This window comes from Neofelis nebulosa, chromosome 7 (genome assembly GCF_028018385.1).
Source record: "Neofelis nebulosa isolate mNeoNeb1 chromosome 7, mNeoNeb1.pri, whole genome shotgun sequence".
NCBI lineage: Eukaryota > Metazoa > Chordata > Mammalia > Carnivora > Felidae > Neofelis > Neofelis nebulosa.
In genome coordinates this window covers 102,108,269-102,133,827 of record NC_080788.1, presented here as the reverse complement: position 1 = coordinate 102,133,827, position 25,559 = coordinate 102,108,269, and positions in this window count along the sequence as shown.

The following is a 25,559-nucleotide window of genomic DNA, read 5'->3' as shown; positions in this document are numbered from 1 at the left end:
ATATATAATATACATTATATAATGTATATATAATACAATATACATATATAGCATATAAATAATATACATTATATATAGTTTAAATATATTTTAAAATCTATTTTAAAAATGCATAAAATATATATGTATATATGAGATATATACATGAGATAGATAGGTATTTAGCATTCTGGTTCCTACCTTCCAGATGTTGTTCCACTTTCTTTGCAAATTCTTTGAATTCCTTCATTTTCTTATATTCATAAGACTTTCATTTCTTTGCTTAAAGAATTGAGCCTTCCTCACCCTTATACTTGACCCTGGTTACCCTAGAAAAGTCTTATACCTTCTACATCCCATTGCTTCTGGGAATCTTTCTGGTCCCTACTCTCAGACCCTGTTAAACTCCATTTTGGCTGCAGTTCTCTGATGTGATTCATTGCTTTAAATCTAGTTTTTGTTTTTTCATTCATTATCCTTGGACTGGGTGTTTTTGGAACTTCTCTTACATCTGGGCCCACCCCAGCACTCATCTCAGACTTTGATTCTAATTCCCCTTTAATTAGAGCCCTCAAAGTGCAGAAAAACCACACCCACACCAATACCAGTCCCTGCTGGTAGAATTTCATCCTGGGCCCAGTCCCTGCTTGCCTGGGAAGAAAAGTCTGACACCTTGCTTGTTGGAAACATAGTATGAAACTCAATAGCATGGAACCATCATGGAATAATTTATGCAGTCGTGCTGACTTTGTTGATTACATCATCCAAAAGATCTTTGATTTTGCCCATTATTAGAACTAAAATTTTCTGCCTTCCTAAAGGATTACAAAGAAATAGTCACCTTACTTTTTCCTTGGTATCATTTTGACATCAGTTACGTACTGAGCTATTGCAGGGAACTCTAGATCTTAGTAAATTGGGAAAGACTATTTCTCTCCTAAAGAGGCCAAGCTTCCTCTTTGTATGTTTTAGTGGTGGTGGTGGTGATGTATTTGTTTGAGTTCTTTTTTATTCTTATTGTAGTTTCGATGTTTTCTCCTTTTCTGGGCAGCTTTTAGTTTCCTCTTGAAGTAAGTGTCTCTTTTGGATACTGCTTCTAATTTTATAAATATTATTTAGAAAAAAAACACCTATGATTCACTTAACACCTCCTGTTCTTTCCTTTGACTTTTCACGTTTATCGCTTGAGTCTTTGCAATGATTATGAAATTATTTTTACAATTTTGAAAATTAATTAAAAATAGATTTTTAAGATGAATTTAAAACAGTACAGGTGCACCTGGGTGGCTCAGTCGGTTAAGCCTCCGACTTCAGCTCAGGTCATTATCTCTGGGTTCATGAGTTGGAGACCCGCGTCAGGCTCTGTGCTGACAGCTCAGAGCCTGGAGCCTGCTTCGGATTCTGTGTCTTCCTCTCTCTCTGTCCCTCCCCGGCTCGTGCTCTCTCTCTCTCAAAAATAAATAAACATTAAAAATTTAAAAATAAATAAAATGCTACTTACCTCATGGGAGAGTTGTGAATATTAAATACATGAAATATGTAGGGAGAGTACTTCATACCTAGGAAGTGCTCAGTAAACATTATTTGTTACGGTTTTTGTTTTACGTCTCGACCTAGAGACAGTATGATGCTGCATTTGCAGCTGCTTATAGACATCCACTCCTTCCTGATACTCCACTTGTGCCTCAAATTGCAGACTTGAGTCCATCATCTTCCTCTACCTCCCCCCAAACTTGTTCTTCCTCCCATGTTCTTTAATTCTTCTGGTAGCACCATTTCGCTCTCACAGACTTGACTTTTTTTAAGACATCTTTGATTTTTCTTTCTTCTTTGTCTCCCAATCTGAACAATTCCCAAGTTGTTTTTATTATACTTTACAACATCTCTTAAGACTCTCCTTTCCTCTCTGTACCCTTGTTCAGAATCTTATTACTGATCATCTGAACTAATGCCAGACTAAGTCTGTTAACTGCCTTTGATTTCCAGCCTCTGCAGTATATTCAATGCACTTGGATGAATTTTCCTAAAGAACTTGTCTGATAATGTCTCTCTCCTACTCAGAATTTTTACTGACCCCCCAGTGTATTCTGGATTAAGCCCTTCCACTCTCCATTCCCAATCAACCACTGCAACCTGCCTCAGCAACCTCTTCATGCTTTGTCCCCTCCAGGCAAATTATTTAAATTACACTGAAATAAAAATAGTAATATTCTAAATGAAAGTCTAGGACTCTTTTTTCTTTCTATATTTAAATGCAAGAGATGTCATGAGTGGACTTTGATCACCCTTATCTGGGCTTCTTAGAAGTCCCTTTTGTTGGCTTTTAACAGATTCTTGGCTTTATTCTGGATTGATGAGATTGTCAAATAGCTAAATTTGTTATAGGTGAAGTTTCCTGCTGTTAAAAAAGTATCACACACACACGCACACGGGTGCACACCACAAACACATACTAAGGAACACTTTGGTATTTTAACAATATCAATTCTTTACCTCAAATGCAGTAGATACCAGAGAGAAACTCTTTCATTTCCCTTTACATTGGACATATTTGCAACCTGAGAACAAGAGCCAGTGTTGGTTTTCAGACAGAATCCATTTAATTAATCATACTATTTGAACAGCTGGGGAAGCCATGTATTTATGTAAGAGCTTAACATTCTTTCAAAAATTGTCAAGTATGAATCAAAATAATATTATTTCACTTTTTAATGATACACTATTTATCTTTAGATTTTATTCACACTTAACTTTATAAATCAATAGTTCCAGTCTTTAAGACACATTGTTACCTATGTTTAAATGCTTTTTAAAAGCACTATCATATGCAGTGTGGCAAAATGGAGCTGAGGTTTTATTTACCACAGGGATTCATTTGGGAAGTGTGAGATTTTCCAATTTTTGTTTCTAAATTTGACAAGCAATGGATAGAGCAGAGAAGAAATAGCTTGATAAAATTCTATGTTTTCCCCTTGGTAATCACCAGCAGAAAGATAAACTTTTCTTACAAAAAAAGGTAAAGTTTGTCTCATTCAATGCAACAGTGTAAACTCTACAGGGACAGATGTGGGTAGGAGACATAATGAAATTGAATTTTTGCTTTAAATCTCTCAAGAACACAATTTTAAAGAAAAAATATTAATTAAAATGTGAAATAATAACATAAATAAGTAGGAAAACTTCATAAAACTGGTTTTAATATGGGATTTTTAGCTTCTGTTCCCAGGGTGAAGGCTAAATTTGAAAGAGAAACTTTGGATTCTGCTACAGAAAATCTGATAGGAAACTCCAGGGGTATGGGCAATTATTTAAAGGGAAGTCACTTATTGGGGTGCCTGAGTGGTTCAGTCAGTTAAGCGTCTGACTTCGGCTCAGGTCATGATCTTGCAGATAGTGGGTTCGAGCCCTGCATCGGGCTCTGTGCTGACAGCTCAGAGCCTGGAACCTGCTTTCGATTCTGTGTGTTCCTCTTGCTCTGCCCCTCCCCCACTCATGCTCTGTCTCTGTCTCTGTCTCTCTCCCAAAAATAAATAAACATTAAAAAAAATTTTTTTAAAGGGAAGTTACTTATCAACAGCTGTCCTTCAAGGTCAGCCAGTGTGGTCAGGGTCCCCAAGGGTCACAGAAGCTCCATGAGGAGATAAAGAGAATGATAGGCAACTGGAACATGGTATGCTCAATTTTAATCCATTTTGAGATATACCATTACTGGACAGAATTGCTTACGGTTAGCAGTTTGCATAGCTAATGCCATATGACTCTGACAGTTATGTTATGATTCCAGTGGAGGCAAGGCATATCTCCCCCAGGGGGATAAAATAGGAAAATGGCCACTGCAGGCTGGTGTTCAGAGAAACTCCAGACTTTTTACGTACTAAATCAGCCTTGAAATTCTGATGAGTCATTAACCAAGATCCACATACCCACATTCCTCCCAACATACCTTTCAGCTGCCTTTGTCTTTTTATGCTGTCTCTACTTCTTCTCCACTTCTCTAATTTGAACGCATTTCTCTGTACAGGAAAAAGTAGAGCGTGTGTTATTGTGTTCTCTGTTCTAAAGCCCCACAGGAATGGTCCTGGCCCCTACCACTGTCTGAGATTGCACTGAGAACTAAACAAGAGAAACTTGTCTCCTAGAAATGTAATAATACTAGAGAGGGGATGCAGATATACCCAAAAGTATGGGTTTGGGAATAAAACCATTGAACTCTTACATGAACTTGTCAGGTGCAGCTTAAGTGAATCTTAATGTTATTCTTTCTTTCTTTCTTTCTTTCTTTCTTTCTTTCTTTCTTTCTTTCTTTCTTTCTTTCCTCCATTCACTTATTCTTTCATTCATTCTACAGACATTTATTGAATACTTACTACCAGTTCCTAAACACGGGAGACGTAAGAGTGAACAACACTCAACTCTGTCTCTACCTTCATGAAGCTCTAAAAATAGTGGAATAGAAAGACAATCAAATAAGACATAAATATAAAATTAGAACTGTGATGTGAAGAACATGATAATATGAGAGCTTACCATAACCAATGTGACATGATCAGGAAGAGAAGACTATCATGAGGAGACAGACACTGAGCAGGAATAAACAGTGTGACCATCAAGGAATAGTTTTCCATGCAGGAGGAGGGAGCATGGTAAGAGGCACTGAGGAAAAAAAACCAGTGTGTTTGGTGTGGAGAAAGTAGGGGGGATACAGTGGGAAATGAGACATGATGGGGAGAAGAGCTCAGACTCTGTATAATTTGTAGGTCTAACTGGTGAGTCTCATTTTGGGTGGAAAGCAAGAGCAGCACATACTTTGAAATGATTACTCAGAAGCATTATGTCCAGTCTGAACAGAAGCAAGATAGATCTGCACAGTCTAGAATCCAATATGGTAGGGTAGAGCAAAGGCACACCCACCCTCTCAGTGTACATTAATTGCTGGGGACAGCAATATTAAGAGATGCCTTCTTGAATAGGGGCCAAACCACCACTTGGTTAAAAAAGGGAAGTTTTGACTAGCTCCGCTAATAAATAATGAACCCAATATCCTTTGCCTGGCCTTCACTCTTTCACATAAATTCAATATGTTAATGCATCTGTAACAAATTAAGTGTCTCTTAAAAGTCCCTTAAAAGTCTCCAAATCTTTTAAAATTTAGAGTGCCTATGGAAAACAAATAAGCAAAATCCTTGACCTTTTCTCTATTCATAAGTAAGATCAATGGGCTATGCCAAGAACCCAGAAACCTTTTTATTCCCAGGATTCTAAAAGAATTTACTTTCATGAACCCAAAGCAAAATTGGAAATCTCTTTCAAAAAACTAGCTTGTTTGGTTGGTTTTTGATAATGAAGTCAAGAGAATATTAATATATACCAGTCGCATTGCAGAATAACTTAATCTCCAAAACTCACACTGACATTTGACATATGTAGCCTAGACAACCCTGGGAATCTAAGGGTAGCAATTTAAGTTGTTTATTCTTACATAATGGAAAAGAAGGGAGGGGGAAGAATTTCTATTTCCCATTAGTCAGTGTCACATGTCCTTTCTGTATTCTGGTGAGTATTTTCTATAATCACCCATTAAGCTGATCTGTAACAACCAATAAAATACCTGAGACTATGCATGAAATCCAAACAGGATCTTGGCATAGAGAGAGATAACAAGAAGAGAGTCTTTCGTAGGCACATTTAAAATAACATTTCATTTCATTTCATTTCATTTATTTTATTTTATTTTACTCTGGGAAAAAAATGAAGAAGGGGGAAGGAAATGCTATTAAAGGACTACCACAAGGAGTCAGCAATTTCTGAGTTTTTCAATTAAGTTGCCAATTTTAAGGCTATTACACTGCTCCCTGAATCAAAAGGATTAACAATTTTCCTCTTAGCAATTAGAAAGGTAGAATTTTACCATGGAAGCACATGGGGGAAGACTGTACAAGAAGTTAGAATTAACTAAATCTCCACTGAGGACCACCCAAGAGGAGCTAAATGAGGGGTTACTTTCAAGTGGGGCTGGGATCAAAGATTGAGGGAGATTAGAACCAATAGGAGGTTAAAGAAAAACATCTGGTCCTTTGCAGTAATCACCAATAGCGAGGTGGATCTTCCTTCGGGAAAGAGCAGCCCATCTGACCACCGCCCCAACAATGTGCCACAGTGTGCTGATTCCATGGGGGTGGACATCTCTGTAATTCTGCGGGAAGTGTTCCCTAGCCAGAAAAACTAATGGGGGCCTTTCTTCATCAGGATAAATGCAAATGTACAATTCAGCGTTAGGGTTTAAAAGACACTTTTTTCCCTGATAGAGCAACATAGTCATGCTACACATTGAGTGACAATCTTCCTCTAATGAGACTCATCACTGTGAGTGGAAGAGGTGGACACTGACCTCTTTAGGGAGCAGCTTAGAGCTGAAAAAGAGGTGAGGCATGTTAGTATTGATTTTTAACAACCTTGTAGCGGGGGCTTAGATAATAAATGTCCATTTCTGTGAAGACAAGAGATGTTCAAGTCCTAGGGGGAAAATGAAAATATTCAGAAGAGATAAGGAGCAAGGAAAGTTTCAATATTTTCCTAATAAAAAAGTCCTTGATGAAAAGAGCATTTTATTTTAGAGTGTTCTTGTTTTTCGTAGTTTGAGCCTTTTAAAAGAGGAGCTTACTTTCACATGGTTTCTATAGAAAGTGTAATTCTACCTTCTTTCTTAGTCTTCAGACGATGCTGGCTAATTAATCACCCAAAGGAATGATTAATATAAAACAGCCCCAAAAGCCCCATCTTTAAACGTGCCAGTTTTATCTGTTATCTCTGCATATCACATTTCCTTAGAAGAATTCCAAGGAAGAATTTTTTAAAGGATCAGAGCAAACGTGTTTGCCTGACTCCTCTATCTAACAGGAAGGCGACTGGGACAAGATCCCGTGTGCACTTGGCCATTGGGTCACGGAGGGCAGCAGGCTGTTTCCTTAGTGGGTCCGCAGAGAAGAGAGGGCTCACACTTTCTGGGCACCCTCTCCCCACATGTTTTCATGAGCGATGAGCTTGTGCCAGGGGAATCACAAACTATTGGGACTTAGGAACAGAGATTTAAGATTAGACCATCTCACTTTTACAGGGAAGAAACGAAGGTCTGAAAAAGTCCTAGGTGGCAGGGGTGCTACTTCCTGCTGGCTTTCATGGAGAGTCCTGGTTGCAGCTCAAGACTGACCTACATTTCTCCCATGTCTTATAATCAGTGTTCCAGTGGACACTCAACCTCTCCAGGGGCCTCTGCCTCTCTCCTCTTCTGTGTCAGACAGCTAGAATATGGGGAAACAGGGGCCAGATAACCTCAGCCCAAGTTAGTGGTGGGACCAAGAGAAGCCAGACGGTGCTGGCTTCCAGCTTTGCCCCACTTATCAGTGGGCTTCCCTCCTAACCTGGCTAAATGTTTCCCCCTTCTCTTGTCTTGTCTTTCTCTTTGAACCTTGGCTGTACAATATTGGGAATTATATCCCTCAGTTTGTGGCTCACTGCCATCTGTGCAAAGCCCCCCTCTCGTTCTCTCTCTCTCTCTCTCTCTGTTCCTCCTTCATCTTTGTCCCCATTCAAGCTGTCCTTCTTCCTATAGGTAGTCCCTCTAATGTGTTTACTATATGTTCTTGGATATCCACACATCCTTGAATAATTTGGCGGTGTTTCGTGCAGTACCTGTTTTTAATTTACCTAAGTAATATTGCACAAAGCTCTCCTTCTGTTTGTTACTTTTTCACTCAATGCTCTTTTATTAAGATCCATGAATGCTTCTGTATGTAAATCTAGTTTATTACTTCAAACTGCTGCATATTACTATGTAGACTGCATCCCAACACTGTTTTCAAACATTACTTCCAGGACTGGAGGTACCACCAGTCCCAGCTACCACAAGTAAAATTGCTCTGAACATTCTCATATACATGCTCTTCAGACAATTTAAGAATTTCTTTTGGAGAATATATCTGAGTTAGACTACTAGGTCACAGGGAAGATGTGCCCTTGTTTTCACTTCGTATTTGCATGCTACCCTCCAGAATGTCTCTACTACCTGAGATGTAGGAGAATTCTCCCACCCTCATTAACATCTTGTATTACATGACTTTTTAATTATTGCCAGCCAGGCTTCCCTCCTCATTCATAACAAGTCTTTTGATTTGGCAATTGAAATCATTATTTTTATGTTATACTTTTCTATTTCATGACATTATATTTCATGACCAAATGCAGGAGAATTTCTTGTGCAGCTTAAATAAGTATTGCAAATAACCCAGTGTCCTGATTGATGAAGAGCTATCTGTAGGGAATACCCAGGTTGCCATTTCCAAAGAAAGTGAACAACCTGTAATTATAAAAACACCCTCTATGACCATGGTTAGTCTATGAGAATTTAGAAGTCACTTCAGTATTAAATGTGATCTAAAGATCATTATCATGAAAACCAACCCTCTTTGTATTTTCCCTGCTACAGATATACCAGCTAAGAAATTACTTTGTTTTATAATAAGGAACAATTTTGGAAAATGTAGCAGACAGATTTGTGACTTCCATGCTCCTTCCTCCCATCCCCCACTACTGCACGTTCCTCTTGAAATTGTTTTCCACGGTGGCAAATTGTTTCCCTTCTGAAGGAGTGGTCCTAGGTCCATGTCAGTACCACGTAATCCTGCCCTCTGGTCACAGTTTACAGGATGAGAGAAATTCATTGATCTAACATCGAACTCATCTATAATTTGGGATGAACCCATAGGAAACTTATGACCTTGGGGCGCCTGGGTGGCGCAGTCGGTTAAGCGTCCGACTTCAGCCAGGTCACGATCTCACAGTCCGTGAGTTCGAGCCCCGCGTCAGGCTCTGGGCTGATGGCTCAGAGCCTGGAGCCTGTTTCCGATTCTGTGTCTCCCTCTCTCTCTGTCCCTCCCCCGTTCATGCTCTGTCTCTCTCTGTCCCAAAAATAAATAAACGTTGAAAAAAAAAAAAAAAAAAAAAAAAAAAAGGAAACTTATGACCTTGAATTAACTGAGATGGAGTTAGACACTGTGAGTACCAGAGGCATCACCTGGGCAAGACAAAGCTGATATCATGAGAAGGCACAAACTAAGAAGTTGCAGAGGATGCTGATTTGCAGAGAGACATAGAGATTACAATTCAGTTGTGTGTACATGAATCAGCCAGACAGGAGCCTTACTGGGAAGAACCTTTATTTAAATTCCTCACCTAACTCCACTCCCACTGTGTAGGAAATACAACCGATTGGACACTTGACTTCAAAGACAAGCCTCAACCCCAGGCAAGGGGGCAGACTTTCAAGACTCTGTTCTCTCCAGTTTTTCAGAGCTCCCTCCAACCAAGCATCATCCACCATGTTTGAGGGAAAATACAATATCTGAGCCTCCACTACTCCTCACCTGTTAGAAATAAGCTTTGGTAAGTTACTCTCAAGGAGATGGGTAGGGAAAGGAGAGACAAAAGAGAGCTATATATGGTCTTTACCAGGGAGTAACTTCAGCATCTAAAGAGTCAACTAGAGTGTGGATGACTCAAATATATCCTGAACAGGGGTGCCTGGCTGGCTCAGTCAGTGGAGCGTGTGCCTTTCGATCTCGGGGCTGTAGGTTTGAGCCCTGTGTTGGGTATAGAGATTGCTGAGGAATAAAATCTTAAAAAGAAAAAATATCTTGAACCTACTGGAATGTCAAATCTAGAAGGGACCTAAACATAATATAACTCATGTATTTAATGTTTTTAAACATCCAAATAGTGTTCTTATTTCACTGCATCGAAGATGCTCTAAATATTGTTTTAAAACAGAATCAATCCACTTGGTGGGAAAAAAAATCAGGCTTGTGGGGGGTGGGGGGGATAAAAGAAGAGAGACCTGTGGTTGTAGGGAATCACTTTTTTAGCAGTCAGAAAACAACTTCTGGGACAGTCTTAGAGAAAACTGTCTCTCCAGCCACATTTTGATGAGTGAACCAGTAACTCTCCATGCGCCATTGTGAATTAGATGCTACCAAATCAGGGGCTCTGTAAATTGATAAGCTAAGTAGAGTAAAGTTCTTTTCAGGTAGCAAAGTGAAGCGGTTATACCAATGGGCTGTAAATTGGACTGTTGATGTTTTAATCCTGGCTCTATCTCCCCAGGTGTAGATGTGATATTGAACAAGTTACTTAACTTCTCTACACTTCAACTTACTCATGTATACAGTGGGGATAATAATAGTGCTATCCTTTACAGGGCTGTTGAGGGGATTGCTTTTAGAATAGTGCCTAAGAGATAAGGGCTTAGTGTTGGCTATTGTAACTTATTTTGGTAACAGCACCAGGATTTTCCTCCAGGGAACTACCATCTCTTTCTTTCTCAGCCCTGTTAACTGAGGTGGACTGAAACCCTGCTTTAGCTCCTCAGATATTGTCAGAGTAGATTCTTAGAGAGTCAAGGTCAGGAATTTTGATTTAAACCATTGGGAAACAGGTATTTTCCTTTTCACTGGTACTTGCTAAGCTAATGACAGTAAGCCTGGAGCCACTAGAAATCATCAAATTGAGAGGTCCTGCCTGAGGATTAAGCCAACACGGAAAAAAATCAGAGATGAATGATGGCAAGAGACCGAATTTTTATGACATTATTCAAGTCCCTGGATCTAGCTGTACCTGCAACTAGTGCCTGATCTCCTTGGAATTCTTAATTTTGGGAGCCATTAATACTCTTCTTTTCTTATCTAACATAAATAGGGATTCTGTTATTTATAATTGAAGGAATCCTAAGTCATATAGTAAATTATGGCTAAAAAAATTGGGGGCTAAGTAATTCATTTCTTTCCCTTTTTCTCTTTTTTTTTTTTTTTTTTTTTTTGAGACACAGAGGGAGAGAGCACTCATGCATGGATGGAGGATGATAGAGAAATAAAGAGAGAGAAAGAGAGTGAGAGAGAGAGAATCTTAAGCAGGCTCCATGCTAGGCATGGAGCCTGATGTAGGACTCGATCTCACGACCCCAAGACCATGACCTGAGCTGAATCAAGAGTCGGATGCTCAACTGAGCTACCCAGGCAACCCAAATAATCCATTTCTTACTTAATTCATCAAAAAATTGCAGTGAGTACCTAATTTGTGGTAGACGTGGTACTGGGTACTGTGATACAGTATTGAACAAAATAATCATCCCAGTGAGGGAAGACTGTCGATAAATAAAACTATTATATTGAACTACATGAAACTGTGGGTCAGTTTTGTAGGTAGAATACAATGAGATATTGGCAATTTCACATGATTCAGCCTAATACCTAAATGTCATACTATAGGTACTGTTTACTGTAAGAGGTTATATGCTCTGAGGTGAACCATGTTGCTGGCTTCTAAGCAAATCACCATGAGAGTTTTCTAGTTTTGCTTCTTCCTCTCACAGAACCCCACTCCTCCTGCTCATCATTTCTTCTATCATGAATTAATTCTGGGTAATATTATAAACTCTGTTTCATCATAACAAAAAGATATAACCACTTTAGGAATCATTTTCCTATCACTTAGATCCTTACACCCCTAAAACCACATTGCTTACCAATCCTGGGGCCATATTTTCCCTCACAGGTTGTTAGGAACACTACCTTTTTCTTCTAACTTGTTTACTTACTTGATCCCAATGTGACCCATTTATTTATTTTAGTGTTTTTATTTAAATTATAGTGTTAGTTGGGGCGCCTGGGTGGCGCAGTCGGTTAAGCGTCCGACTTCACCCAGGTCACGATCTCGCGGTCCATGAGTTCGAGCCCCGCATCAGGCTCTGGGCTGATGGCTCGGAGCCTGGAGCCTGTTTCCGATTCTGTGTCTCCCTCTCTCTCTGCCCCTCCCCCGTTCATGCTCTGTCTCTCTCTGTCCCAAAATAAATAAAAAACGTTGAAAAAAAAAAATAAAAAAAAAAATAAAATAAATTATAGTGTTAGTTAACATATAGTGTAATATTAGTTTCAGGAGAATTTACTGATTCAACACTTACATATAACACCCAGTGCTCTCCATAACAAGTGCCTTCCTTACTACCCATCAACCATATAGCCCATCTCCCACCCCGTCCCCTCCAGCAGCCTTCTGTCTGTTCTCTATAGTTAAAAGTCTGTTTTATGGTTTGTCTCTCTCTTTTCCACCCTATGTTCATCTGTTTTGTTTCTTAAATTACACATATGAGTAAAATCATTTGTCCTTTTCTGACTTACTTCACATAGCCTAATACACTCTAACTCCAGCCATGTCATTGCAAATGACAAGATTTGTAGTTTGTAGTTCAATTTTACGGCTGAGTAATATTCCATTGTGTACATATACCACATCTTATTTATTCATTCATCAGTTGATGGACATTTGAGCTCATTCCATAATTTGGCTATTATTGATAATGCTGCTATAAACATGAGGGTGTATGTGTATTTTCAAATTAGTATTTGAAATATGTATATTTCAAATTAGTATTTTCATATCATTTGCATAAATACCTAGTAATGCAATTGCTGGATTGCAGGGTAGATCCATTTTTAGCTTTTTGAAGAAACTCCACACTGTTTTCCAGAATGGCTGCTCCACTTTGTATTCCCACTAACAGTGTAAGAAGGTTCCCCTTTCTCTGCATCCTTGCCAACATCTGTTGTTTCCTGTGTTGTGAATTTTAGCCATTCTGACAGGTGTGAGGTGATATCTCATTGGAGTTTTGATTTGTATTTTCCTGATGATGAGTGATGCTGAGCATCTTTTCATGTGTCTGTTAGCCATCTGGATGTCTTCTTTGGAAAAATGTCTATTCATGTCTTCTCCAACATGGCCCCTTTATAATTGATATCACTTGGTACTTTCTCTACCTACTCCTAGCCTGCATTTCTGACTCCTGTGCAGTTGCTCATTCCTTTCCTTCCTAACTTAGAACACCTGGCCATCCCCTATCATCTGTAATTTGGGGGAAGGTTACATCTTGCCTGGCTGGTTGGGGGTTAGCAGGACTGAATCTGGCAGAATAACTATATTGGGAGTGACAGTAAAATCAGAGGAGTAGTCATGGAGTGGAGCAGGGAGACAAGCTGGGTGGCCTGAGGAAGTAGACTCTGAGACAGAGAGAATGCAAGAGGTTATTAGGCTCTCAAGGACAACACTTACAGAAAGGAAGGGAAGAGAAGGAAAGGAAGAAGGACTAGGTAGAGGGGGAAGTTGAGCTATAATTCAGTCCTAATGGAAGATGTAGAAGTTGGCAGGGAGTTCTGAAGACAGGGTGACCCTTAAGACGTGTTCTGAATTGGGATGAAAGAGTTAGGCCTTAATATTCAGAGCATGGTACCCAAGATACCTGCTATCTCAGTGCTAATATGTTATCAGCAGTATTCCTATTGTTTAAAGTTTATCACCTGAATTTTAATTACAGTCTTTTCCCATTTATTGTCAAACCCTCTTGGCCCTTAAGTATGTGTTGTCCTTAAAAGTCAATCAAAGTCTTAATGAAAGCATGAATTACAAAATGAATAGTTAGTGGCTAAAGGTCATGAAACAAGCCTATAATTCATATTCTCTACAGGACCATTTATGTTTGAAGAAGGAATTTGGCCATGTCATTGTCAATATTTAAGGTAATTTCACATTTTAATCTCTTAACAAATGTTGGCTAAGCCGTTTGTACTAAATATTATAGGCATACAAATGAGAAATGATCCTTAGTGTCAAGAAACTTGCCTTCTGGTTGTAAGTCATACAGACAAATAATTCTGATGCAATTCAGGATGTGTTACTACCAGTGGAATCACTCAAAGTTCCCCAAAGTATTTGAGGAGACAGTGCACTTTATCTGGACTCTGCAGGATGAATTGGGCTTGGATGAAGTTAGTGAGATGTTCCAAGCTGAAAGATGTTTCAAGCTCTGTCATGGACAGAGGAAGAGAAAGTCATGTGAATTAGCCAGATGAGAGTGTAAATTTGTGGAATGGCAAGAGATAACACTGGAATATGGGTTTATAGTCAGGTTCTGGAAATGTCCAAGCAAGTCTTCACTACTAGACACTCAAGAGAAAAACATTCTAGTATTCTATCGTGTGACGACTGAAAATGAAAATGGGTTTAACGACAAACAGTGATAGTAATGATTTGAGATTTGGAATAAAACAGGAAAACAAGAATAAATGATATGTTTACTAACATATTTTAATTACTATCAGTTTTGTCCTTCAAAAGTAAAGCCAACCATGGCTGAACCTCATCTCCAAGGGTCAGAAAGTTCTAATTTATTTTTATCATAACCTTAGTTTTCAGCTAGATCCATTCTAGGTTATCTGCTGGCATTTTTGTAACAGTTTTGTGGCTCACACTGGGCAGGAAGGTGGACCTGTTGAATTAGATCAGGACAGCCCCAAGTTTCTTTGGAAGAAATCCATGATTAATGTGTTCTCACATCTCCCTCAGCAGGTTGCACATTAGAAAGGTCTTTGCAAAGGCTTTCTGGAAAAAAAAAAAAAAAAAAAAAAAAATGCAGGGCTGGGCAGATTCATGAATGTCTTCTAGCTCCAGGAAAGCCATCCAGACTGGAGAGTTGCCAAAGGGCATACTTTGGCGTCCTGCCAGTATTTTGTAGTGGGGAAACATTATGTGGAGGGACTTCCTTTGCTCTAGTGAAAGCTTACTAAAGGTCAAAAAATTATCCATTTTACCCACACACAGAGTCTGATGTTTACAGATTTATTGTGGCTCAGGAATTCATGACACATCCTTAGAGTTTACCCTGGATGACAAAGAAAGTAGAAATATGATAATGAAATCATTAGACACAAATATTAGTCTTTTCCACACATTTTCCTCACACTGTCCTCCCCCCCCCAAAAGTATAAGTAATGATTTTATTTGTTTCATTTTATAATTCTTTGACTCCTAAAAATATTTTCTTAACAGAAACATAATACCATCTGGTTCGTAATAGCTGATCCTGATGTACCAAAGCATAAATAAAATCATTTTTCTTTAAACCTTTAATTAGGTTATCTTATCTGTAGTTACATTTTTAAACTGTGCTTTTTTAAAAAAAACTTTTTAATGCTTATTTTGAGAGAGAGAGGAGAGGCAGTGTGAGCCAGGGGACGGGTAGAGAGAGAGAGAGAGAGAGAGACGCAGAATCTGTAGCAGGCTCCAGGCTCTGAGCTCGGAGCTGTCAGCATGCAGCCGGACAGTTTGGGGGTCGAACTCACAAACTTCGAGATCATGACCTGGGCCGAAGTCAGACGCTTAACTGCCTGAGCCACCCAGGTGCCCCTAAACTGTGCTTTTCAAACAAAACATCTGACGTTAAGGAAAAGAAATATAATGTCAGATTGGTCACTTCTATCCCTTTATTCTCCATTTTATTTTCTTTTTTATATTACACGCTGAAATTAAAGAAAATTAATGTCTTATTGTTGTTCTTTCCTAAATGAACTGGAAAAATCATGCACACAAACTGCTAAACTTTAACAAAGCAATGCATAGAGTTTTATTCTTTCCACAATTAAAATTTTCCTCATCTTTTTCATTCAATACCAGGCCTAAGACCACCAACCTAGAAACAACTTCTTATTTTAATAGCTCCCATTAATATCTATGAAAACATGGTAAATGTGTAATTTTCACTTCAGGATACGGAACCACAAGAAGTGAATTATTTGTATGGTCTACATAAAAGTAACCTAACAATACCAATGCGTACCAAACAAAAGTACCCTTTATAATTTCATTCCCTCAACAAAGATTCATTTTAAGTCTTACCAAGTGCTTTGAATCAAGGCACAAGGTTTTAAAGGATCTGAGATACATAACATGCAACTACTGTTCTAGACAAGCTAGACTCCAGTTGGGAAAACACACAAGTACGTGTATGCACATGCTTACACATATACAAAATACCCAGTCATATGTGATTAAGCGTTCAATGGCACTCACAATACACAAAGGGTACAGTGACCCTGAGGAAATAGTGATCACTACTATTTCTAATGGTCTAAAATGTTGTCATGGAAATAGTGGGAATTTTTCCAAAGGATAAACCAGTGTCCAAGGACTCCATTCTTCACAGATGTATACATCTAATTGAAAAGAAAATTCTGTTGATGCTCCGTTACCCAGGATAAATATTTTTATACCTTAACACCCCTCTTCTTTATTTCTCTTCTCTCCACCCCACACCCATCAGCTGCTTGTGCTTATAGTGCCTGTTGCTATGATTCCTATTCATTCTGCCAGAAATGCTTAGTAAAAGTGAGTCTTAATCTCTGAGCACCAGAGAAAACGATGTTCCATTAATGACACATTCTTATGTACAAGCGAAAACAGCCATCTCAGAGTCAGGAAAGGGACATATACATAAATGCATGGATTTTCTGAGGAAAAAAGCACTAAACCATCCTTTGTATTATCTTTCATGGACCCAAATCAGCTTACTTTAGAATGATTTATCTTTGTGAATGGATGACCAAACTAGGTGGAAACCAAGTATTCATACTTTGGATATTTCTCTATTTCTGAACCTGTGCCTTTACTCTATTTTTCCTGAGACTTTTTTTTTTTAATTCTTAATTAGAACCAGCATTAAAAGAATGTAATGTATCATTAAGAACTTTACTTATATATAAAGATGGGCCAATTAAAACCAGATAGAAATGGCAGGAGGTTCATAACAGAGTGGACATTATTTTTGTTTTCAACACTCTCAGGTTGTAGAACCTCCACCAATGAGGTACTACAACTCCAACACGGGATAATGATCCATCATCTGAGATGGGTGGCTCAGAGTAGATACCAAAGTTGTAACGACACAGAAGCTCTTCAGAATGTAGAAAAGGTTCTCTTTTCCTTTAAAACCCTTTTCTGCTTTGTTTTCCTCAGACCTCAACTAAAATTAGGATGTGTCACACATGTGTTAAGCCTTATTTGGAGAAGTCAAACCATGTATCTTTTCTTCACAAATTGCCTGCTCTCTGCACCAGCAACATGGATGTCCTTTCCAAGTAACAAGCCAAAAAAGAAATCAATTTACAGCCTGTTATTCAAATTAGGCCAGCTGTGAATTCCTCTCTGTGCAGGGAGGTTTTGTGGTCATCCATTCTTGAAAAGTTGACAGTTGTTCAAGAAATATGTGTTAATTTTACCAATTGAAATTTTATTTATTAATAAATTCCATGTATTCAGAAAGATATATGACTCAAATAGGCTTTGTTAAAAGTGAGTAATCCAGATTTAGGGGAGCTTTGAACCAACTTTCCAGACAAGATGCCCCTTCAACTAATGAAACAGCAAATTTCTTTCACCACAGGGGTTAGTGATAGCCCAAATCTTATTCTGAACCATGAGTCTCTGACCTACCAAGGAGCTGGTAGACTTTGTAACATTTCTGAAGTTAAGCAAAGGTGCCTGTGATTCAACAAGACATATAGCCATGCAGCAAAAAGGTAAAACATGAGATTAGGGTACGGGCTACAAGAATCCATTTCTCAATTTTGCTCATCTTTACAGCTATTTTATCCAGCGAAGTTATCTTCAGTGACTAACTCAGCATCATCAGATCTCATGCAAGTGAATTAACTTCTGGGTCTACAGGAGATGAAAGGTAGTACAAAGAATTTTCAGCTTCAAAAGAAAAGGTCTATGGAAACCTAAGAGATTTTATAATAACTTTGTCCTCTAAGAAACTGCTTTTATATTTCCCTTTCTCTCCTCTTATTATTCCCCCCCCCCATCAGTCATTCTTTTCTTTGGTCAACTGGATTACCACCCAAACCCACAGTGACACCTGCTGGCCAATCAGGAATGGCGGGTCGGAGTCCCTGCAAAGGCCCTGTGAGCCTCGTGGTATAAGCAAATGAGTCTATTGAAACAAACAGTAAATACTATTAAAATTACTTTAGAAACTTAGAAAAAAATTGAATGAGCATTGTCTTTCCTGTGAGAAGCTTGGGAGGGAGGAGCAGGGAAATTAGCCTGAACTATTACAAATATAAATTTTAAGGATTGTATGTGTTTTGACCTCATAAAAATGAGTCCAAAATACATCTTGTACTTGGAACCAATTATTAAGCGTTAAGAACATTGTTGTGCTAATTACTCTTGGAAAGTCACTTTTTACATACCTTTTGACAAGCCTTTTACACAGGTTTTTATCAGCTACACTTATCATCCAAAATGTTTTACATAGCATTAACTTAAAAAAGTCTCAAAAGAAACACATGAGAATGTGTTGCATGCACATTTGTTTCCCTCAAAAATATTGATGAGATCTCCAACACAAAGGGTTAAAATTGGAAGGTTGAAGACTTTCTTTTCTGTTGCTTCCCAAGAACTTCCAATTTTTGGTTAAGTTTCTTTACTGAAGAATATTCATATTTTGTTAATCCTAGGAATTTATACATTGGTTATTTTGGCTGGGTACATTTTTGAGGATGTTTGCTTTGTTTTAAGCAAATCCGTTTCTGACTTGAAAGTACAAATTCTAGTAAAAACAAAGACAACAGGAATTTTTTTAACATTCATACATTTTCTTAAAATATTTACACTTTTCATTTGAAGGCTAAAACCTAGGCAAAATTCTCCATTCACATGTTCATATTTGAACCAGGAGGCTGTCCCTGAGGACTTGTAGCAGCAAATGTGTGTTGGACAAAAATGTTGGCCTTCTTCATCCTTGCTTTGTGTTCTAAAAGCCAGAACTTCATTTTAGCATGACCTTAGAAGAATAGTGATACTTTTAGTATTTCCTGGTATTTGGTGGAAGGAATGTTTTTATTTGACTTGTGGATGTCACTTGGTTTACAGGAAAGATTTGGTAACGTGTTCATGCCAGTACTGCACTTACCCCAAATTTCTTGCTATGTAGGAAGAACACATGTCAAAGCTCACTGTTTGTTAAGTGGAAGAGATTCAGTCCACCAGAAGCTTCTATTATAAACATTGTGACTTCGTGCAATTTACAAAATGTTCTATCTCCATTAAACAATAAACCCTTGACCCCAGAGCTCAGTTTCGGGATTCTGCGATTTGAGAAGGTAGACATAATGGATGGCAATAATAAATGAAAAGTTCAAGAGGTTAAGAAAAACTGTTTAATTATTTCTCTAGAGCGTGGGCTGCAGAAGCCTTGCATATCTGCCTTCTTGTGGAAATGCTGCATGGAAGGGGTCTGCCGGTGCAGCCCAGACAGGGCATAAAAGCAGGTTGCTGGCCCTCAGCTGTGTTTATGAACAAATGGTCTCTAGATACCCTTCCATCTCTGAACCTTGCAGTTCCTGCCAGGGGAGATCCAGTGCCAGTCCCAGGGCTCAACATCTGTTTTCCAAAGAGCTTGGATTTGTTAGCATGAGAAATTCATTGCTCATATTTGCTTCCCAGCTGTGGCACTAGTGAGCGTAGCCTTTTTGCCTTATTTATTTGTAGAAAACCATGTTCTGTCCTCTCTTGGAGCCTCTCTTACATAACTAGTCCTGGACACAGGCTGCTGTGCTTTTAATCCCAGACCCATTAAATTGCCTTGTTAGCTAAAGAGCTCCCCTTTTAAAGCCTCCTCATTAGAAATCCACAAGTTTGGGAGTGAGGGTGAGTGGTGGTGTCCCACGTGAGGGTAGGACCCAAGGCAACATATTCTTTAAATCAGATGTTCAAGATATAGGCCAAGTCTTTGGGGGTGGAGGGTATGGTTAGAGAAATAGTCTAGGGGATGCTCTCGATGGCATTTTGGAGGCCAGGTGCAAAGCCTTCCCAGAAGAGAATGACCAGAGCAGATCTTCTGGGAATACCTTGCAGAATCTGTAGTGTGCTCAGAGCAGGAGCCAGTAAAGAATACATAATAGGTCTAGACCCAGGGTTTTAAGGTTAGCAGACAGGCATACTTGCTGCCAGATGGATGTGAATTCTTTAGAGTTTCCTACCCTTCAGCTCATCCCCAAAATGTTTATAGTAAATTGCTATCTATCTGATTCCATCTAGAATTGCAGAAACTGGTTCGGGGGCACCTGCTTGCATGAACCTTGGCTCTAGAACTCTAGAAGAAAAGCATTGTGAGGGCTGCAACATGGCAAAGAAAAAGGACATGGCTTTGTTATAATTTAGATGCTGAAATGTTTTCATTATAGAATGAAAAAATACACTGAAACAGAAATAGTAATGAAAGAATTATAGCATTTTATTTATTTAGTGTCTTAATATGATAGACGCTGCTATTAGCATGCCCATAAAAGAGGGGGAAATTGGCTTTTATTCCCACATGGAGAGGAAGTGTGTGGAACAATTGGTAAGAACTGGAGCTTTGAGTTAGGAAGTTCTGGACTCTGCTATTACCTACTCAGGTAATCTTCGGAGGTAATTTAACTTCTCTAAACCTCAGTTTTCTCATGTGTAAAATAGAAACAATAATCGTTCCAGCCTCAGACTGTTGTAAGGTTTAAATGACACAATGCAACTAAGAGGATACTCAACAGAGTCTGGTGCTACTCACTTGTTGCTGGCAATGACTATTATCATTAAGCCATCAACCACGAATATAAAGATCTTGACTTGGAAGCCAATCTTAAGAATAACATTCTGTATGAACTCAAATTTCTTCCCCTTCCTTTGGCTCAGGAGCTACCCTTAGGTATCACTGAGATGATAATAGAATGAATGAAATGTTTCTCACTTTCAAGCTGTATAAGATTAAAATGAAATCATCATTTTGAGGGGAAATAGATTGTGTCGTAGGAGCAGGTGTCTTTATTCCATTCTTATCCTGCACTCTGCAGATAACTTCCTGACAAGAGGAAAATTACTAATCCCATGGCCTAACCACTAACTCAGACAGTTGGAAGAAGAGGATACATGACTGGTACTGGATACAGGTCATCTGGTCCTCAGGAGGAGAAAGCCCAGTTGAACCAAAAGTCAAGAATGGGCTAGAGCAGAAGTTCTCAACCACCGTGCCCCACCCACACTGTACCCTGGGGGGCCCCAACTGGATTAGAGGCCCAGAGGCCCACTTCAAGATTAACTGAACTCCTTCCTAAACTCTCCACACCACCATCAAGCCCTCCAGGTAAGAGCTATTTGTTTGTCCAGATGCCATGCATATGTCTGATGTGAGCTACAGAGTGAAGAAGACAAGGAAGCCCCAGGTACAAGGCAAGATAGGGACTAGGGTTGGGCAAGCGAGGCACAGGCCACAGACACAAAATTTAATAAGGCACCAAAAAAACTTAGTAATCAAGGTAAATAATATTGCAATGCAATGTCTTAAAAATAAAAATTAATGCATAAAACTCGATGATAAATAAGATATAATTTTAAAAAATTTAACGTTTATTTATTTTTTGAGAGAGAGAGAGAGCAAGCCAGGGATGGGCAGAGAGAGAGGGGGGACACAGAATCCCAAGCAGGCTCCATGCTGTCAGCACAGAGCCTGATGCAGGGCTTGAACTCATGAACCATGATCATGATCTGAGCTGAAACCAAGAGTCAGATGCTTAACTGAGCATCCTTGACTGAGACACCTAGGTGCCCCAAAATACAATTTTAAATAAGGATAGGATTGTGAGGTTCAGAAGCACCAGGCATGGATATAGCTGAGACAAACCTGGGTCTGTGGCTGCCCCAGGAGAGATCTAATACTGGCAGAGCCAAATGGGTGCCAGGAGGTCCAAGTGGAAAAGCTCATCAATGTGCAAGTTCCATTTTTGAGGGCCTTGCCCCTGAAAAGCCTTGTCTCCATCATTGCTTTCTTTATACTAGACACATATAAAGCTCCCAACACACTGGCTGGGAGATAATTTGAGAAGTAAGCTCCAACTGCTCTAAGATCAGGGCTCCTTCGAAGCTGGTAAAATTTTACTTTTGAGTTCCAAGGAGGAAACCGCTTATCGAAGAACTCAAGAGATTTCTGGAACCCAGATCTAGTATTTACTTTGCACCATTTTGATGAATGAGCGTTAAATGATCCCAAACTACACAGATTACGTTTCCCTACAACATACACGATTTGGGAAAATGGTAGGGAAGTGGTGCTTTGAGCAAACTACATTCTGGACTCTGCCGTACCCCCAAATATCTAAAGAATACTACAAAGCTTGTCAAACCCCAACTGTTTCTGGGCCCATACAGCCTAGCTTTCTACTTGAGAATACCTTTCCACCATCGTTTTCCCAAGGCAGCTCTGTTCACAACAGGAAAGCTGTAACTCAATTTTCTGTTCTGTAAATAAAAGCACCTTCAAAAGTATAGGTCTGACATCTACACCAGAAGGCAAGAAAGAAAGGCAAATACAATTCTTTTGGGTCTTGTCATTCACACAGGATCATCACACACTTAACAATGAGATGTCAGGTGCTGATCTTGGAAGACCCACTCTGTTTAAACAAACAGCACTGATTCTCATGTAATGTTACACTCCATCCCAAGGCTGTGGAAAAATAGCTCTGTTGTCACCAGGCTCATGAGTTCTTACTGAAATCTAAATACATGGATGGCCCAATGAGCATTGTTCTGTTCAAATTTAGATATAAGCAAAAAGTGCTTTACTGAGTAGGGGTATGATCTGTCTCATCAGATGCAACACTGTGGCCAGAGGACCAAAGCAAATGAATTGCATTACGATGAAAGCCAACAAGTTGTGTTTGGGAAAATAGTCTCATTGCATATATATGATCATCTTCCTAATTCTCCTATAGCAGGATTAGAAATGGGTATCAGCCAGATAAACATTTTACCTCTTGAGTGAGAACTCAAGGCGGCCAATGAGCCCAGGAGACACACAGTTCTCAGGTTGGCAAGTGGGTTAGCAGGGCAGAGTTGAGGTATTTCCCTTCCTGAGTTTGTTTTGTTCACTCCTTGGCGTGAGAAGCCAGGCACATTTCTTCAATCTTGGAAGCGCCGAAGGAGTCCTATTCATTGGGGTTTGTGAATCAACAAAGAAGAATGGCGTTTAATATTTAAATATGTCTCATGTAGCCATTAAAAATCTTTTATGAGTGTTAAGCCATTATTAAAGCAAGATGGGCTCTAGGTCATGGACCCTTTCATGGCGCTCCCACAGTGCTAATGAGACAAATAATATCTCTTCACAGAACGATGGCTGCCTCCAGCACTGAATTCAGTGTGCCTACTGTAGTTAAAAATTCTAAAGGAAAAAAAATTGCTATTAGAATTATCCTACTGCAGGAAATTTTTCCTTTTCATTGTCTGAACAAAAACATTCTAACTCAATGTTAGCATCTCTGTGTGTGTGTGTGTGTGTGTGTGTGTGTGTGTGTTTGTAGTTGTAGAGGCTGGGTAGGAAATATAGACCAAAGATGATCAAACAGATGGGTATTAAGAACACACATGAATGCCTGTTATCCATTGGACCAATGAGTTATGTCCATAGAAGTTATTTACCTTCTTACATTTACAGATGACATTATGTTCCACTCCAATCTAAGTCATCCTCTCTTTCCATGACAACTGAAGGGCTGACAGAAGGAAAGAACAATGACGAAAGCATGGAAAGCTAATAAAAGAAGATAAACACACTGCAGAAGAGAAATATGTGAATGAGCAAAGACGCTGTAAATTTTATACAACAACTTGTTTGGAAAGACCTACTCAGTGAGTGATATCTTCCACTTGCCAAAATAAAAGCTTTATTATACCTCATTGCCAAACTATATTCTGAAGAACAAGAAACCACAGAAATGAATAGTAAGATATTTATATATATAAATGTTCCCAAATACTCTTCTTCCACTTTACCCCAAAGTGGTAAAGACGGAGTTCTACATCTAGCTACCATCAAAATGTAGCATTTCCCCACCAAGAGTAATTTAATGGCAACAATCACACCATAAGAATGAAACATAAATGTGTTGTGGTTTCCCATTCGTATGCTCAGCACAAAACTTTGTCATAGCCTTTTTTAATGTCATATGTAAAAACTTCCTAGTTTAATAAAGTGTTCGTTAAAATGCAATAATAAAGAACAACATAATATGGACCTTTGAGTTCTGATATTGATGGTATCTGATTTTTTAATGAACATCGACAAAGGAGAAAACAATTTCCAATAATTTTCTAACTACTGTCTAATGTCAAGGCATTTGGAAAAAAATTTCACAGTTGGCAAGTGGTAGCAGGAAGGCAACAATTACATTATATATCTTTTGGTTAATTTATCTTGGTTGCTAAAATTTTGCTGTTGTTGTCAAGACACGTTTGGTCATAGGAGGCAAAGATGGCTCTGTCAACGTGCCTGAAAGTAAGAATCATGGGTGAACTGACATTGGAAGCAGAAAGCAATCAGGAATTGAGGTGGTTTTTGCTTTGTGTTTGTGTGTCTGTTTTTCTCCCTCTCTTTCAGGGACTGCATGGATATGTTTCCATACCTTCCCAGTGCATCTTTGCTTTCTCTTAGTCTTCATCCTCATAATTTGTAATTACTGCCCAGGTCTACCTGGTGGCCTTTCAACTCAGTTTCCTAAAGCTAACCTGCTCAGGCTCTAAATTTACTCAATTCTAAATTCCAACAAGAAAGCAGAGAGAGGGTGTCTTCTCTTTTCCACCCAGACACCCTGCTGGAGGTCATCAATAAGGCTATAGACAGGGCCATCCTTGGATCATATGTGCCCCATCCATCGAATCTGTCTTGCTGGGTCATGGAGTCACTGATTCAGTAAGGCTGAAGCTGTGAGGGAGATATCCAAGCACCGCTCACTATACTAAGGACAAGAACACAGCAGAATGCTACAGCAGTGAGCAGTTGCTGTCAGAGATGACGCTTAAGGAAAGACACAGGTCATGTGATGGCAGCTGTATTTCCAGTTAATGGGGGGGGGGACTGTATTTTCATTTTGATCTGCAAACAATTTGAAGGTAAGTCTTCTCCTTTGTATTTTTTATTAAAAATAACCTCACCCTATGTGAGTGCAAAATAGGGAAGGCATTCCCTGCTACTAAGTAATTAGAGGCCAACATTTTATCAGACTACATTGAGTGGAGCAAGGTATCTTTGGAAATAAAATGTATTAAAACTAAACTACAATGACAAGAACAAAACTGAACTTGCATAAAAGTTGGAACAAATGCTCTCAGCAAATGATCATGCCAGAATAATCTACAGAAGAGTGAGGGCGACCTTTGAAGAGGAACCACAGCCACTAGAGGACCCAAGAGGAGAAACACAAGGTTAAGAAGATGCTGCTGACATTAGTATCAGTAATTATTTTAAGTATCTGTTTTAATGTCTTTGATTAGTTACCCAAGGTCTGGGTTTTCAACAATCCTTAGAAAGGAGGGACTCAGGAAAGAATGTCTAAACCTTGTTGTGTTCTCGTGGATCATTTTTTACCCATAACTACATTTACATTAACTGGATATAATAAACTGTGTATGATTTTTAATCCACAGTAGAATTTAAACACACATGTCTTTTTTTCATTTAATCTGGAAAGAGATACTTATGTTGCTGCTCATCCCACAAGCATTCAAGAAATGGGAAAACTATCACAAGGTAGTATGGAGTTGTTGTTTTTCAAAATGTTTGAAGCAATTGATAGTTCCTTATTATCTTCTCAGTCACTTCCACAACTGTT